Source organism: Ascaphus truei, chromosome 6, assembly GCF_040206685.1.
Source record: "Ascaphus truei isolate aAscTru1 chromosome 6, aAscTru1.hap1, whole genome shotgun sequence".
NCBI lineage: Eukaryota > Metazoa > Chordata > Amphibia > Anura > Ascaphidae > Ascaphus > Ascaphus truei.
Window position 1 is genome coordinate 130,302,761 of NC_134488.1, and position 18,036 is coordinate 130,320,796.

General features: G+C 50.8%; 1 protein-coding gene across 4 annotated transcripts in view; it reads right to left on the bottom strand.

Annotated features, from left to right (window-relative positions):
- IGLON5 (IgLON family member 5) overlaps positions 1-18,036 on the bottom strand; it is a 305,924-nt gene that overhangs the window by 183,883 nt on the left and 104,005 nt on the right. The gene's annotated exons all lie outside the window — the stretch shown is intronic.

An 18,036-nucleotide genomic window follows, 5' to 3' on the forward strand; every position in this document is an offset into this window, starting at 1 on the left:
CGGCTTTTCAGGCTGGAAATCGAAGCCGGTTGCTTTGCTATTTTGAAAAAAGCATCTTTGATAAGCCCGCCCGCGGCTCTTTCGGCTCTGACTCAAGGGGAACACACAATCTGATTGGCTCATAGCTTCTTATAGCTTTCCCTGCTCTAGTTGAAACATGGAGGCAGAGCTCAACAACAAATCAGTGCATGGGAACTTGCTCAAGCAGCCAATCAGAGCCACACTGGGTAGAAAAGCCGGGTTAGCGGGAAATTTGAAATAGCCAAGAGACATGCGCATGCCTGCCACATCTCCCCCCAGCTATCCCAATGCCATCCGCTGGGCAGGCGCCCCTGGGTCTGGCAGAACAAGTGGCATCCCGGAGGACTGCTATTGATCTCCGGACCTAGTACTCCGCTTTTCCCTGCTAGCCAGATGCCATTCACACCTCTGGGCATCCTCTGGCTGCTTTGAGCTCCGATGTCCAGCAGACATACCGGCGCCTATGGGTTTGCACGGGCTGCCTGTTTGGACATGGGTACTGGATGTTAAAACATATTAAAATTACATTTTAACAAACACTGAGTCTTGGGGATCCCCTCCAGCTATGTGGGACTTTAGGTGAGGATCTTGGGGTTTGAAAACTAGGAATCTGGGAGATACTGTATGGCCCCAGTGCAACTCACCCCGGGTACCCAAAAATAGTGCGAGTAAGCCAGGGAGAATTATAGGGCCACCGGTAACTTTGTCCCCAGACTTCCTGCAATCAAACTGACTTTCTTTTCACACAAAACCCCACCTGAGACTTAAGATTCCCAAAGTTTGGAGTCTCCAGTGTACAGGGAACATATTTCTGCCTTATTCCAACACACTTTCCCTGTGACGCAGTTTGGACTCTCAGTCCCCCCAACCTTATGTACGGTTGGGCACCCACAAACCATATACTGTTTGTGGGTCACCTTGTCACCAGCTGGGCTTTCCCCAGCTCAAGGGATACACATTTATCCCTGTGCCTCATTCTCCTTTCCGAGTTATGCTGAAGCAGGGTCGGTTACGTTTTCAAGGGGAGGTATTGCCGGGACAATGGGCCTACATGTATCCGAGAACCAGGCATGATTCCCGGACACTTTTTATTGGGGAACCGGTAACTCTGGACCCCAACCTCCTAGGCACATTCTGACAACGGTTCCTCCGCAAACCCCCCTTTGAATCTCATCCCCTAGCAATCCCTGCTTGACTTTGTGCCCATTTTGTGAGTACACACATTACAATGCAATAGTACAATGTTATTGGGCCCAAGAGCTAGCTCTCTGGGACCCGTATACTCGGGCCACGGGTAACCAGGTGGGCTTGACCTTTATTATGCAGCCTGGTCACCCCCTCCCGTCACACAGGCTTACACAGCATGCTTATAATGCACCGGCAGGCCGTGAGGAATAACCAGGCCATTTCAGACCCCAGCCCTTTCTCTTTCTATTTTCCAGCTACTGTATGAGAAAAGTATTTGGGGGGTTTATTTATTAATGTCTTCCGGCTGCAAAAGTCGGGCCAAACCGCAGTAAAAAACAGAGCCACGGTCATCAAAACAAAGGAATCCCTTTGAAATGAATGGGACTCTTTCCTTGGATCAGTCTGGTGCAATTCTTCTGCACGGACTGTGTCCCAGTTTCGCAGCCGCGAGGCATCGTAAATAACCCACATTGTGTGTTACAGAAAACAGGAATTTTTTTTGCACAAATTGGTATAATCCTCCATTCATTTCCCCCCCACTTATGTCACAGTTTTTATATATTTTACCGCTCACGTATACGGCATCATGCGAATATCCCTACTTCCTGGGACCGCTCGAGGTAAGGCAGCCATCCACCCCACAAACCTGCGGGTTTACCTCATATAATGTTAGTATCTTTCCCCCGGAGCAGCTCCTGCTCTTCAAACAGTGTTAAAAATCACGATTTTTCTTCTTCTCCAGCTTCCGAGATGGTAACCATGGTAACCTTTATTCTGCACCGGGCTCCGTGGAGGAGGGTGGCGCCATTTTAACTCCCCAGGCACTTAATATTGCAAACATTGATAGCATCCTGAGCGGATTATACAAATAAAAACCCGCCTCGGGAAAGATCTCTTAACCCCTTGAGTGCCCACCAGAGTTCCGCTCCCATCATGTGACCGCTTCGACAATCTGCCGCGCAATCGCGTCCGTCATTGATGACAGAACAGAAGGGGAGGGGTCATCCCCCTACCACCCGCCATCTGTCCAGGTCGCGGCCTGCGCTCCAATGGATCTGCCCAGGAAAAGGAGCAGGCGTTTTGGACGCAGCCACAACGCCTTGTTGAACTCAAAGGGTTAACGTACAGAAAGTCAAAGAACTAAAGTCAAAGCCAAGAAACGGCTGGCGACGCGGACGGCGGCTTTAACCCGTCGAGTGTCCCCGTGACGCAGCGGCTACGTCGTGGGCTTCTTGCTCGTTTTCTAGGGGGCACGTGGTCTGTTCTCGTAGGGGCTCCTTCCCTCCCGGACGTGTCGTCGGTGACGGCGCGGTCACGTGATCGAGCCGAAGGGGGCTGTGTCCGCTCTGGCAATTATATGGTTAACAAGAGCGGGGATGGAGTACTTAACTGGACAGGTGAGTGGGCAGAGAGGATCCGGGTGGGGGGAGAGGCTATGTTATCCCACACAATGTACATATAACCAGAGATGGGCCAACCCATTTCCCCCGTTTTTCTCACATTTTCCCCCCAAAATCCGATTCGTGGTATAAAATTCGCAGACGGATTTCGTTGTTTTCAATCGGCGCAGATTCATCAGAAACCGCCATTGGATACAACCTGTGGATGAGCCTGTGGAATCCCACCTGCGGATTCAGAGATCCGTTGTCAGATCCTTTAGAATCCCCCAACGGAATGCTGAATCCGTGGACTGGATTCTACAAATCCGTCCCCTGGTGGCGGAATCCACCTAGTGCATTGGTAATAATAATAAAAAAATCCGCCAAACGCGAATCGCCCTGCTTGAGCTGGATCCGCGGAAATTCGCAGACCAAAGGAACCAACCGATCCTCTGCTGATCCAAATCCACCAAAACCACGTGCCCGCCTCTACATATAACCTGTGCCGGAAGCTCATGTTAACTACTTTACCATGGAACTACTTTGCATACATTGTACTGAGGTGAGCGTCCGTTTCACCTGGTTTTAAAGTCCGTTTTCAGTTCAATAACATTTGAGCACTTTTTAATGCCAAAGAAGCTCACCCCACACCGGCGCCTTCTCGTGTAGCAGAGGAGTTAACTCACCAGGCTGGAAACGGCTTTAATATAGTCTGCCCAAAATACACACTTCCAGCAGATGACACTTTAAAGATAAGTTTCAGCAAAAGGACAGATTATTAATTCATTTAAATACCAAATCATGTTTTTCCAGAGCCCACAAGCAATCCTGTAAAGGTTATGCATACGGAAAGAAATGAAGTCACAATATTAGAGATACAGTACTATGTGTGTGTAACGTTTATTTGCAGTTGGTTAAAAAAAAAAAACGACTTGTTGGAATCGATCGATACGTATTAACAATTCATATATCAAAACATAATATGCACAAATATCCATAATTCATGAGCAGCAGAGGTACTCACTGAAAACCCTGAGTTCAAGTACATGGATTTTTCATCATCCATTTATACCCTGATCAGCATCCTTTGATGTGTCTTCTTGCTTCAAACAAGGGGGATTTTGTGTGTGTGTGTGTGTGTGTAGCGCTTTTCCCCCCACGCTCTGGAAGATGTGGCGGCTGCTAAGTGTGTGTGTGGTGCGTTACCTACGGCTCACAGGAGGCCTGAACCTTTGCTGCTGGGAGCCTGGGGTGTACCTGGATCGTCCGGTGACAGCGCCTCCACCTGTGAGGGATCCTGGCAGCGCCGGAGAACCCCTTCACAGGACCCAATGCAATAATTACACACAGACGTGTATATAATACCAGGTTACTGCAGGTAACTTAGATTACTATAACACAGGCCTTGCCCGGCTTAGCCCTACACTGTACCCCACTACTCAACCTCCTTATCCACACCCTTGTAGAGTCTTCCTCAATGTACTGAGGTGCTGTCACGGTAACTTTATGACAAGCTATAATATACACCAAAAATACCTGGGTTGAACTGAACACGACTAGATATGATAAAATATAATTTATTCCTTGAAAAAGGTGAACACACGAGATATACAAATAACAGACAAAATATGCACTTACTTAGAATTGGAATGACGAAATAATCAGAAATCTTGATTAGCAGTTCATACAGCAATCTCAGGATGACACAAAGACAATGGACATAGGCTGAGCCTTGTTTATATACAATCTCAATCCTATACCTTAACCTTGAGGCGCCTAGCTGGCTAGCAGATGAATTTGAAGTAGAATCTCCCTTATCTGCAAGTGTGAACTATGACACTTACAGACCACTCAGGCCCTTTGTTCTTTGCCCTAGTGTATACAATCAGAGCGGTTAACCTTTGGTCAGAGGGCTTATGCTAAACCATCTGTCTGCCCCCGACCTATTAGCATAGCAAATGGGCTCTGCGTTCTCATAACAGACCCAAAATACCATTCACAGTTTAATATCTTCACATATTAATATAATCAGTTCCGTTGGGCCCAGTGGGGTGATACTTGGCAGCTTTTCTTGCCGGAACTGTATCTCCATTGTGGCCAAGTCTCACCCCTCTGCGACCCCCAGAACCAGAGATACACAATTGCAGGTAAAAACACTTTTAAAATACAGGATTCTTCCCTTTAAAAATGAATCTCTGCTTTTCACTCTTTCCCCATTGAAATCAACGGGTTCCGTCGCCATAGGCCTTTAATGGCGCGGCTCCGCCGTTGAAGTCAATGGGGTTCCCCATCATAGACTTTCAATGGGGAGACGCCGCCATTGAAGTCAATGGAAAAACTAAAAATCTTTACATTTGCCCACACTCCGTCTGGTTGTTCGGAGAGGGCTGGGAATAGCCATGCATTCATGCCGGAACCTTGGCTACATGCCACCCAAATCCCAGCCCTTTTCACCATTTCGGACTTAGCCGTTTTCACGCCACGTGGCTTTTCCCCATTGGAATCAATGGCCGGCGCCGCCATAGACAATGCATGGGCGCACGCCGCTATTGGATTCAATGGGACCTCCGCTCCGCCATAAAAGTCAATGGCGCGACCCTCTTTCTTCGCTCGACCCTTTACGGGGGTCCCTCATTCCCGGACCCGGTGGGGGTAGTGTGTGGGGGTTCCTAGGGGCAAGAGGCAAAAATAATTTTATTCCCATGTGCCCTAGAACCTAAGATTCCCACGCCACTTGTCGTTGAACTTGACAAACAGTGATCAAAGCTCTTTTTTAGAAAATGTTTCCGCTCTTGCGGTCTGCGGTTTGGATGGCTGCCAACTTATTCCTGGAGATCGGCGTCGAGGAATCGCCGTTGAAGTCAATGGCCCCATTGACTTACAATGGGAAACCGCCGCTCCTCCTCTCGGACGCCACCTGCTGGTCGTCGCTGGAAAACAGGTCCAAAACCGCTACTTCTGCCATTGGGACACATGGAGCCCCAATGGCGACCTATGGGACTCTGCAAAATGGTGCCTGAAAAGGCGGGAACATGGAACAAGAGCTATAAACACTAAGTTAACCTTAACCCTTTACCTCCCGCATCAATACCAGTGTGTGTGTTGGTGCAAACACTGGAACAGAAACAATACATTTTTACAGGGGAATATATATTAGGATGCTGAAGCAAGGTAAAAATACATTACTGGACCACAGTCCAGTTAACCCCTTGCTTCCCAGGTGAGAGTAGGGGTGGCCAAATGGGGTGTAACCCCTTTAATCCCGGGCCAAACCCCCTCTCCCATGACAGGTGCCCTGGGCACCTAACTACCATGGTGTTCACAGAAGCCAACCCACCCCAAAGTGGGTGAGACTGCGCTGCCCACTGTGAGAGTGTAGCGTTGGGGCACTTGATGACTTGGCTGATACCTGCCAGGTGTTCTAGAGGGCTCTTCTGTCCCACGCTGTCACCGTCAGCGAAGGGGTCCGCCTCTACGTGGGGTGGAATCCAGCTGGAGGGTACCACCATGAAGAGAGTCTCTATCTGTGGGGAGGTCTGGTCCCAGACCACAGGCCGCTGATACTGCGCTGTGTCTTCTTGCTGTGTCCCTGACACTCTTCACAATACAGGGGCAATGTCCCTATCTAGAGGGGCTGCCCTGTAGTAGCTACAAACTAGTGGGAGTTGGGGCCAAGCTGGGGCCTATAAGGGGGTCTCTGGCCTAGTGCAGGGGCTACAGGCACCCTGCACACACACCTTCACCTCTCTGTGTCCCAGCTCCGACTGGCGTGGCTGCAAGCACGCCAAATGTATCCTTTCTAGGAGCAGGGGATTTCTGCAGCCCTATTGGCTCTGTGCCGGCATCTGACTAGCAGCCCCAGGGGCTGCTGGGAACTGTAGTTCTCCTGCGGAGCTATTCTTCTAATGGCTGCTACTATCAGGCCCTCTGTGTATGCGTGCCTGCTTGGAATGGCCGCCGCATGTCGGGTCACTCTACGCATGTGCGACGTACCACTGCGCATGCGTGACCTTGGCAAGATGGCGGCGCCCCGAGCACTCGCTCCCCGCAGAGCTCCGGCGAGGTGGTCGCCACTCCGGCGGCATCCGGTATCTCCCTGCACACTGCGGTGGTCCCCCCGCTATAGTGGGGGTAAGCGGGGAATCAAGGGGGGCCGAGGGGGAGCCCAATGGGAGACCTGGCCACATTTATATATATTTATATATATGTAGCCAAGTGCCCCTGGCTATAGTCTTCTACTGGCCTCAACACTATAAGTCCTGATAGGAACAGGCAGTGTTGGGGTTAAACTCCTGCGCACGGCTAGCCTGTTGTTGCAACCTGGATGGGTACTATGTTGTCCTAAACCGGTAGTTGGAGTGTCATACCAGGGGGGGTACTGACTGGGTAACATGTAGCTGGTGTGATGCCTGTCAGTACCTGGACGTGCCCTGTTATGGGGCGGGGTTACAAGCCCTTCCCCCAGGTATAAAAGCTGACACTCCACCAAATTGAGGTTGATGATTATGGGACAGTGTGATACCCTTTTCCCTATCAGAGGGTTAAGGAGATTGGGAGGGGCTCTTGGGGCCTCAAGCCTGGGGGTCTGCTCCAGAGCTGGAGGACAATCATGTTGTTATACAATAAAATTGCCGTTGGACCAACTATGATGTGTGATTATTGGGAAGGAGTATTGCCTGTGGGGACCATCCTGCATCCAGCAGGATCCTCCTGGGATGGAGGCGCTGCACTGTAAAGAGATGGAGAAAGCCTGCCCTGTTGTTGCTCCCAAACACCAACTGCTGAGCAACTCAGACCTCCTGAACCAGCAGGTGAGCTACAGTGCCCAGGGAAACACCCATATAGTGGCCAGATCTTCTGTGGCAGGGGGGAACAGGTGCTATATATACATAATGAAAATGTACATAATCATATCAGCACTGGACTCAAGAAAAATGCTCATCCAAAACACATGGTCACCCGACGCGTTTTGAGAGGGAAAGAGAGGGGAGAGAGGGGAAGGGAGAGAGGGGGAGGAAGAGAGAGAGAGAGAGAGAGAGAGAGAGAGAGAGAAGAAGAGAGGAAGAGGGAGAGAGAATGCACCTGATCTCACGCGCTATTAGAGAGTGTTGGGGTTCCTTACAATGCATCTGATCTTATCCCCTTCTTCTTCTGAAACAGGCACTGGCGCACCCCTTTTTGAGCCCTGCCCTCTCTCTAGCAGTGCACCAATTGTATCTAGTGACTGCCTGGTCACATGATCTTCCCCACAGAACTTTGCATCTTTGGTCCTCTTCTGCTGCACTGACAGCTATTTAGTGAACCCCCGAGCCGAATCTTCGCTGATCGATCACAGGAGAACGGATCGATCAGCAACTTAGCTAATTACTTATCCTTGTGTGTATTGTATTGATGCACATATTAAAGGGATTTTTTTTTTCAACAGTAGCTTGTACTGCAGCTTTAAGCTAAGTACATTTATTTGAATGGGCTAGATAAGAAGGTGTCTAATCATGGAATAGCACCATTTTATAAATATGTGTGTAAATCAAGCTTTTTCCCCCAGTAAGAAACCCCTAATTATATGATCCAATTGCTTAAGCACTCATCATTTTACCATCAGTTAACTTTATTAAAATGTGAATAAAACCGCATAGAACTTAACCAGTTCAGTGCTATAAAATGTGAAATATTCAAATGCGTTTACAATGAAAGGGTTATCAGAACGGCCGTGTTTGTAAATACAATGAACTATTTTTATACAGTTTGAAATAGAATGCAGTTATTTCTATTCTGTAGCCACAGGGTATATGCTACTGTACATATAAGTATGGCCAGGTGGCTGATCTCATCCCCCTTTGAAAGCACCACAAGTCCTTTTGTCTTTTCTTAACTTTATTGAGGGAGTTATAGAAATGAAAAGTTCTTGCAGATGTTGTGTGGGTAGAGAGTGCTTCTCTATGTGAAGTGCTTCTGTATCAAGGGACCGTCAAACGGATTGCTTTGCAAGGGAGTAAGACTGGTAGTACTCACTCAGTAGCTTGGATAAGAAAAGGAAGTGTGTAATCTTTGTCACACAGGAAAAGGGACAGGGCTAAGCTACCTGTGAATACAGACAGGGGAGTATGGAAAAGTCCAGTTAGCCAGGGGAATTAAAGGGGTTGTCACGGCAACCAACTTCTAGCAGGTTGGAGAATTGGGAAGTATCTAAATGTATCCATTGCCACCTGCTCTAGGAGTGATAGCTGCAAAAGGGGGGGGGGGGAACAGGGGGAAACAGAAATAGGCAATCCTGTTCCAGGACAATTTCCACTAATAACACATTAAAATCAAAATCATGATTGGTTTTCTCATGGACCCTGGTGCAGAAACACTGCGTTAAGCATACAGTACCAAAGCCCGGCTTACTATAACGCTGAGAGGAAGTGCACCTTAACATCAGCCTTGCCAGGTGGCAGCGAGCAGGAAGTAAATGCCAAGAGGCAAAACCCCATATAGAGGGATCCTCAGAGGTCCGGTAATGTCTTAAATGAGATGTTAATATATCATTAAGTGCTAACTGGGATCTTCAACGCTCAGTAACGCTGCGTTAAGTGCTGTTATCAGCCGTAACGAGCCCGTGCGTTACTATAACGGACGTTAGTGCTAATGATATGCAGAACAGGCGTTCCCTGTAACAGCGCAGATCCTCAGAGCGCCGGTATAATTACCGCAGGGATTTAATGTTACGTTAGTTAGGTCAGAGATAAAGGCGCGTTACTCACATCCAGGCCTGATATAGGGCGGTTACAGGCTCTGGGAAAGTGTAGCACCACAGATCGTTAAATCATAACTATCATATTGTTATTACCGGGTTCTTTTCCTCTCATGTCTTCTCATTTTTTACTTTAATTACACACCTATTCAGGATCTGCGTGGGAATAACGTCCCCTTTGGGTAAGACTGACTTAACGCCATATTATTTTAAGCTAACGCGAGGCAGCGCTAACATCACATGGCGCTAATCCTCTGCTAATGAGATCACTACCGGCCATTGGTTTTGCAGATATTTAACTTTGCGGATTCCCGTTAAACCCAGGGAAAGCTAACGGACGTTACACGTTAGGCTTAGTCCATAGACACTGAAGCCGTGCGCAGGCGCGCTGAGGCTGAGGGAAAGTGGCGCTTTCCCTGGCCTGAGAGCGCGCGCCGTCCGTGGGCGTGTCTGGGGGGCGGGCCAGTGACGTCACAGAGCTGGTTCGCCCACATTGGGCGGACCGCTCACGTGACCGGCCCTGCGCTCCCGTGAGCGCCGAAACTAAAGATTTGGTAAGACACACGCTTGCGGAAGCGTGCGCGAGCCCCTGCTAAAGCCGCTCTCATTGCGGCTGCAGGGGCTCACTGGTAAGCATGCGCGCGCCTCAGCACGGGTCAGCGCCGCTCCCTGCACCATGTCCGAGGCCTTAGAAGCCCAGATTTTACAGACCTCTGAGGATCTGTAAGCCCCCCCCCCCCCCGCCAGCCTCAAAACTGGGCAGACAACTTTATTTTTAAACAACCCATTAAAGCAAATCGCTTCCTTAGAAAAATTCTCCTACAGATACGCAAATAAGTTATGGCGAATTAAGAAAACCCTCCACCGTCCAGCAATGATAAAAACAAACAACAGCAAACACCCACTTATGTGCTCATTCACGTGTCTCTGACCAGTCCCTAAACCTGCCATGCTCCCTAATCTCTCAGCATCCGCTGCAGCAAGGGATTCTGGGAAATGACATGCAAATGATCAAATAATGCGTCACTTTTTGCTTGGGGGTCTGTCTAAGAATGAGGCATTGATATGCCCACTAGTGTTCTTCATCATTGCTGCACGCTGCACGATCAGCTTCCCACTGCAAAGGTCAGTAACCATCCTCCTGCTGATCAGACCCAGGAAGTCAGAATAGCTGTGTGTGAGTGGGTTGCTGACCATGCAGGAGGTTTAACCACGGCCTTGCTATCAAAGCCGTGTAAAACATTAGGGATCCATGTCCAAGTGCATAAGAAGCAACAAAGCAATGCACAGTGTGTGCCTATTAGCATGCCATTACCCAGAATCCCTGGCGGCAGCTGTGTGATAATGGGGTAAGGCAGGTTTGGGGACCTGGCTGAGACATGAATGTGCTCATTACCACGTATCTAGGAAATAACAATACCACTTGTGAGCACATTCACATGTCTCTGACACGTCTATCCCTATTACTGCTTAGCATACCGTGTTTCCACTGCAGCTGGGGATTCTGGGTAATGACATGCACACGAGCATCTCACAGCGTCACCTTTTACTTGATGCTCATTTAAACATGGACCCCTATAAGCTTATGCCTGCCTCATTACGCGGCGTTTCAGCACAGCCAGTGTTCTCACAGACAGCTGTACCAGCCTCTCACGCCTCGTCAGTGGGAGGCTGGTAATACTGGGTAAAAAGTGACCAAAACCCTCCCCCGTGTAGCATACAGCAAATAAAAATACCACGTGTGAGCATGTTTACGTGTCTCTGACACGTCTGCAGCCCTGCTCTTCTCCATTATCCCTTCGCATACAGTGCTTCCACTGCAGCCGGGGATTCTGGGAAATGATATGCAAATGAGCACACGGTGTCACAGTGCAATCTTGTCTGGTAATTATTGTTCTTGCTGTGGATCTCCTACAAATAATGACGCTGCCGCCACTGACCAAGCCAAATAAGAAAGAGCAGCGCGTCGGGGCGCACACATAACAAGGCAAAAGCAGCGTTATCGCAGGAAGAACACGAAGTAAAGACTGCAAAAACCCTCCAAGGCATTTAGTTACTATGGAGATAATAAACATTAAAAATGGTTTGCAAACACATACTTAGCCATTTACAAAAAGGGTGTAAATCTCCTATAATTAACCGATGAAATAAGTCCCTGGGATTCGTTCACTTGGGTCCCTTAACTGTCTCTCCCTCTAATCAATGTGCGGCTCTGTTGTTACCTGTGTGTTAACGGATTATCACCCTATTGAGTAGCGGGTTAAAATGAGACGGTACTTTCTTTGTGATAGGAGTGTGTTTCCTCCGCATTGTCAGGGACGCGCACTGCATGATTACGGAGGTTGTGCTAAAGCACTTAGAAATTCCCAACACCAAAAAAAATCTAATTTATCCCAATATTTAAATCCCTTACACAGAAGAGGAAAATAGAAAAACACATTTTCACGGGACTACATATCAAAAGAGTGAGGTCCCTTCCCAGATAGGCAGAGATACACGTACAGTATAACAGCACACTGCATTACAGCAGGTTATAGGCACCCATTTCATATTAATGGGAATAAACTTGAGGCAAGCGTCTAAAAGTGCTCTCCGGTTAATGGTTGCAGTATATAATGGGCTTGCGGTATAATCCCATAACAGCGTCCCTAGTAATGTTTTGGTTACTTCATGATTTGACCCCTTTGTGGGCAGGAGTACACTGCTAGCAGCAAAGGGGTTAAAACGTGGGTTTAATAGCTCCCCTAAGTGCAAAAAGCCCAGTAACACATATCGCATACAGCACGCAATGCTGCAGGGATTCCCAGGCTGCGGTGATCAGGGTTCCGATGTGATTTACAGTTAGAACGATGGAAAGTCGGACCGGTTTGTGAGTCCGGATACAAAATGTGGGTTTGATCAGTATTCTGCCTCTAATAAAATGAAGGGGGGTTACATTTGTTTTGATTGTCACGTGTAATACTGCTGTGACGCGCTACGTACGTTAATGGCGCGATATAAATAAAGACGTACATACATCCATACATAAATACATTTAACAATGAAGAGCGTTAGCTGGATAGAAAGGGGAGAGTAAGGTTCGTAATATAGTGCGCGCGCTTGTTCCGCCGTGCGCGTCAATTAGAATGGGCTGTGTGCAGGCCTGGCGTGCTATCCTTCAGCCGCGCGCGCGGCAGTGAGCGGTGGCGCGGCAGTGAGCGGTGGCGCGGCAGTGAGCGGTGGCGCGGCAGTGAGCAGTGGCGCGGCAGCGCGGCAGTGAGCGGTGGCGCGGCAGTGAGCGGTGACGCGGCAGTGAGCAGTGGCGCGGCAGCGCGGCAGTGAGCGGTGGCGCGGCAGTGAGCGGTGGCGCGGCAGTGAGCGGTGGCGCGGCAGTGGCGCGGTAGTGAGCGGTGGCGCGGCAGTGAGCGGTGGCGCAGCAGTGGCGCGGCAGTGAGCGGTGGCACGGCAGTGAGCGGTGGTGCGGCAGTGAGCGGTGGCGCGGCAGTGAGCGGAGGCGCGGCAGTGAGCGGTGGCACGGCAGTGAGCGGTGGCACGGCAGTGAGCGGTGGCGCGGCAGTGAGTGGAGGCAGTGAGCGGTGGCGCGGCAGTGAGCGGTGGCGCGGCAGTGAGCGGTGGCGCGGGAGTGGCGCGGCAGTGAGCGGTGGCGCGGCAGTGAGCGGTGGCGCGGCAGTGAGCGGTGGCGCGGCAGTGAGCGGTGGCGCGGCAGTGAGCGGTGGCGCGGCAGTGAGTGGAGGCAGTGAGCGGTGGCGCGGCAGTGAGCGGTGGCGCGGCAGTGAGCGGTGGCGCGGGAGTGGCGCGGCAGTGAGCGGTGGCGCGGCAGTGAGCGGTGGCGCGGGAGTGGCGCGGCAGTGAGCGGTGGCGCGGCAGTGAGCGGTGGCGCGGGAGTGGCGCGGCAGTGAGCGGTGGCGCGGCAGTGAGCGGTGGCGCGGCAGTGAGCGGTGGCGCGGCAGTGAGCGGTGGCATGGCAGTGAGCGGTGGCGTGGCAGTGAGCGGTGGCGCGGGAGTGGCGCGGCAGTGAGCGGTGGCGCGGCAGTGAGCGGTGGCGCGGCAGTGAGCGGTGGCGCGGCAGTGAGCGGTGGCGCGGCAGTGAGTGGAGGCAGTGAGCGGTGGCGCGGCAGTGAGCGGTGGCGCGGCAGTGAGCGGTGGCGCGGGAGTGGCGCGGCAGTGAGCGGTGGCGCGGCAGTGAGCGGTGGCGCGGGAGTGGCGCGGCAGTGAGCGGTGGCGCGGCAGTGAGCGGTGGCGCGGCAGTGAGCGGTGGCGCGGCAGTGAGCGGTGGCATGGCAGTGAGCGGTGGCGTGGCAGTGAGCGGTGAAGCGGCAGTGAGCGGTGGCAGTGAGCGGTGGCGTGGCAGTGGCGTGGCAGTGAGCGGTGGCGTGGCAGTGGCGTGGCAGTGAGCGGTGGCGCGGCAGATCACAGCAGATACGTGAAAATGTACATTTTCGCGCTGCTGCCGCGCCATGTGCCGCTCTTTAGCCAATCACAGTGCGGCTGGCATATGCGGGGGGGAGGGGGCAAGTTAGAGCATGTACCAAACACACTGATACACAGATATTGTACAGCACGTGTGATATTGAATTAACGATTTATACAAAGTCTAATTAACTTGACAAATTTTAAAAAAATGACATTTAAAATGTGGACTTTTTTACTGTATTATTTTAGTGAACATAACACTCAGGGTGTTTGTATTCTAATTGTACTGAAATAGTTATTGTTTGACATGTTCATACTGTATTTAGTTTCTCTCGCCGCCGTTGCCGCTGCTGCCGCTGCTGCCGCTGCTGCCGCTGCTGCCGCTATACTTCTGTTCTGATCACCACAACAATACTTTTTGTTTTTGCATTAAAAATGCCAGACAGATTTAAAAAGCGGAGTGGGACTGGTAGTGATGTGCAGGTTGTGTGAAGCCGGGTGTGATGTCATAGCCACGCCCACATGTCGCTCACAGCACGGACCCGTACACACACACACAAAGTGTGCGTCACGTCCACGCGCATGCGCGAGCGCACCAACTATAACACAAGCCTAAATTGAGCCCGCACTGAGAGTAGCATTACATGCAAAGTGTGAGCCAGATACTTTAACATGAACGGGATGCTGGTAAGAAGCATTACAGCAGGACTGGCAAATCCTGTCATCAAGAGCTGCTACCCACAGGTCAGGTTTTCTGGACAGCCCTGCTTCAGCACAGGCGGCTCAATCTTCGACCTTTTGTACCTAAATCACCCCTAAGGGACCCACAAGGTCCCCAACCACCCCATAGCAATAGTTTTATATATGACGTACCGGTACCATTTCAATATTTTTATTTCAAATGCCAGCAAAGGGAATAAGGACGAAATCAACCTGCAGCAGGTACCAAGCAAACATAGCAGCGAGATAAACCTGCAGCGGGTACCGAGCAAACATATCAGCAGCGAGATAAACCTGCAGCGGGTACCAAGCAGAGATATCAGCAGCGAGATAAACCTGCAGCGGGTACCAAGCAAACATATCCGCAGCGAGATAAACCTGCAGCGGGTACCGAGCAAACATATCAGCAGCGAGATAAACCTGCAGCGGGTACCAAGCAGAGATATCAGCAGCGAGATAAACCTGCAGCGGGTACCGAGCAAACATATCCGCAGCGAGATAAACCTGCAGCGGGTACCAAGCAAACATATCAGCAGCGAGATAAACCTGCAGCGGGTACCAAGCAAACATATCCGCAGCGAGATAAACCTGCAGCGGGTACCGAGCAAACATATCCGCAGCGAGATAAACCTGCAGCGGGTACCAAGCAAACATATCAGCAGCGAGATAAACCTGCAGCGGGTACCGAGCAAACATATCCGCAGCGAGATAAACCTGCAGCGGGTACCAAGCAAACATATCAGCAGCGAGATAAACCTGCAGCGGGTACTGAGCAGAGATATCAGCAGCGAGATAAACCTGCAGCGGGTACCAAGCAAACATATCCGCAGCGAGATAAACCTGCAGCGGGTACCGAGCAAACATATCCGCAGCGAGATAAACCTGCAGCGGGTACCAAGCAAACATATCAGCAGCGAGATAAACCTGCAGCGGGTACCGAGCAAAAATATCCACAGCGAGATAAACCTGCAGCGGGTACCAAGCAAACATATCAGCAGCGAGATAAACCTGCAGCGGGTACCGAGCAAACATATCCGCAGCGAGATAAACCTGCAGCGGGTACCAAGCAAACATATCCGCAGCGAGATAAACCTGCAGCGGGTACCAAGCAAACATATCCGCAGCGAGATAAACCTGCAGCGGGTACCGAGCAAACATATCAGCAGCGAGATAAACCTGGAGGGGTTACCAAGCAAAAATATCCGCAGCGAGATAAACCTGCAGCGGGTACCGAGCAAACAAATCAGCAGCGAGATAAACCTGCAGCGGGTACCAAGCAAACATATCAGCAGCGAGATAAACCTGCAGCGGGTACCGAGCAAAAATATCCGCAGCGAGATAAACCTGCAGCGGGTACCGAGCAAACATATCAGCAGCGAGATAAACCTGCAGCGGGTACCGAGCAAACATATCCGCAGCGAGATAAACCTGCAGCGGGTACCAAGCAAACATATCAGCAGCGAGATAAACCTGCAGCGGGTACCAAGCAAAAATATCAGCAGCGAGATAAACCTGCAGCGGGTACCGAGCAAAAATATCCGCAGCGAGATAAACCTGCAGCGGGTACCAAGCAAACATATCCGCAGCGAGATAAACCTGCAGCGGGTACCGAGCAAACATATCCGCAGCGAGATAAACCTGCAGCGGGTACCAAGCAAACATATCCGCAGCGAGATAAACCTGCAGCGGGTACCAAGCAAAAATATCAGCAGCGAGATAAACCTGCAGCGGGTACCAAGCAAACATATCAGCAGCGAGATAAACCTGCAGCGGGTACCAAGCAAACATATCAGCAGCGAGATAAACCTGCAGCGGGTACCGAGCAAACATATCCGCAGCGAGATAAACCTGCAGCGGGTACCGAGCAAACATATCCGCAGCGAGATAAACCTGCAGCGGGTACCAAGCAAACATATCAGCAGCGAGATAAACCTGCAGCGGGTACCGAGCAAACATATCCGCAGCGAGATAAACCTGCAGCGGGTACCAAGCAAACATATCAGCAGCGAGATAAACCTGCAGCGGGTACCAAGCAAACATATCCGCAGCGAGATAAACCTGCAGCGGGTACCGAGCAAACATATCCGCAGCGAGATAAACCTGCAGCGGGTACCAAGCAAACATATCAGCAGCGAGATAAACCTGCAGCGGGTACCGAGCAAACATATCCGCAGCGAGATAAACCTGCAGCGGGTACCAAGCAAACATATCAGCAGCGAGATAAACCTGCAGCGGGTACTGAGCAGAGATATCAGCAGCGAGATAAACCTGCAGCGGGTACCAAGCAAACATATCCGCAGCGAGATAAACCTGCAGCGGGTACCGAGCAAACATATCCGCAGCGAGATAAACCTGCAGCGGGTACCAAGCAAACATATCCGCAGCGAGATAAACCTGCAGCGGGTACCGAGCAAAAATATCCACAGCGAGATAAACCTGCAGCGGGTACCAAGCAAACATATCAGCAGCGAGATAAACCTGCAGCGGGTACCGAGCAAACATATCCGCAGCGAGATAAACCTGCAGCGGGTACCAAGCAAACATATCCGCAGCGAGATAAACCTGCAGCGGGTACCAAGCAAACATATCCGCAGCGAGATAAACCTGCAGCGGGTACCGAGCAAACATATCAGCAGCGAGATAAACCTGCAGCGGTTACCGAGCAAAAATATCCGCAGCGAGATAAACCTGCAGCGGGTACCGAGCAAACATATCAGCAGCGAGATAAACCTGCAGCGGGTACCAAGCAAACATATCAGCAGCGAGATAAACCTGCAGCGGGTACCGAGCAAAAATATCCGCAGCGAGATAAACCTGCAGCGGGTACCAAGCAAACATATCCGCAGCGAGATAAACCTGCAGCGGGTACCGAGCAAACATATCCGCAGCGAGATAAACCTGCAGCGGGTACCAAGCAAACATATCCGCAGCGAGATAAACCTGCAGCGGGTACCAAGCAAAAATATCAGCAGCGAGATAAACCTGCAGCGGGTACCAAGCAAACATATCAGCAGCGAGATAAACCTGCAGCGTTACCAAGCAAACATATCAGCAGCGAGATAAACCTGCAGCGGGTACCAAGCAAACATATCAGCAGCGAGATAAACCTGCAGCGGGTACCGAGCAAACATATCCGCAGCGAGATAAACCTGCAGCGGGTACCAAGCAAACATATCAGCAGCGAGATAAACCTGCAGCGGGTACCAAGCAAACATATCCGCAGCGAGATAAACCTGCAGCGGGTACCAAGCAAACATATCAGCAGCGAAATAAACCTGCAGCGGGTACCGAGCAAACATATCAGCAGCGAGATAAACCTGCAGCGGGTACCAAGCAAAAATATCCGCAGCGAGATAAACCTGCAGCGGGTACCAAGCAAAAATATCAGCAGCGAGATAAACCTGCAGCGGCTACCAAGCAAACATATCAGCAGCGAGATAAACCTGCAGCGGGTACCAAGCAAAAATATCCGCAGCGAGATAAACCTGCAGCGGGTACCGAGCAAACATATCCGCAGCGAGATAAACCTGCAGCGGGTACCAAGCAAACATATCCGCAGCGAGATAAACCTGCAGCGGGTAC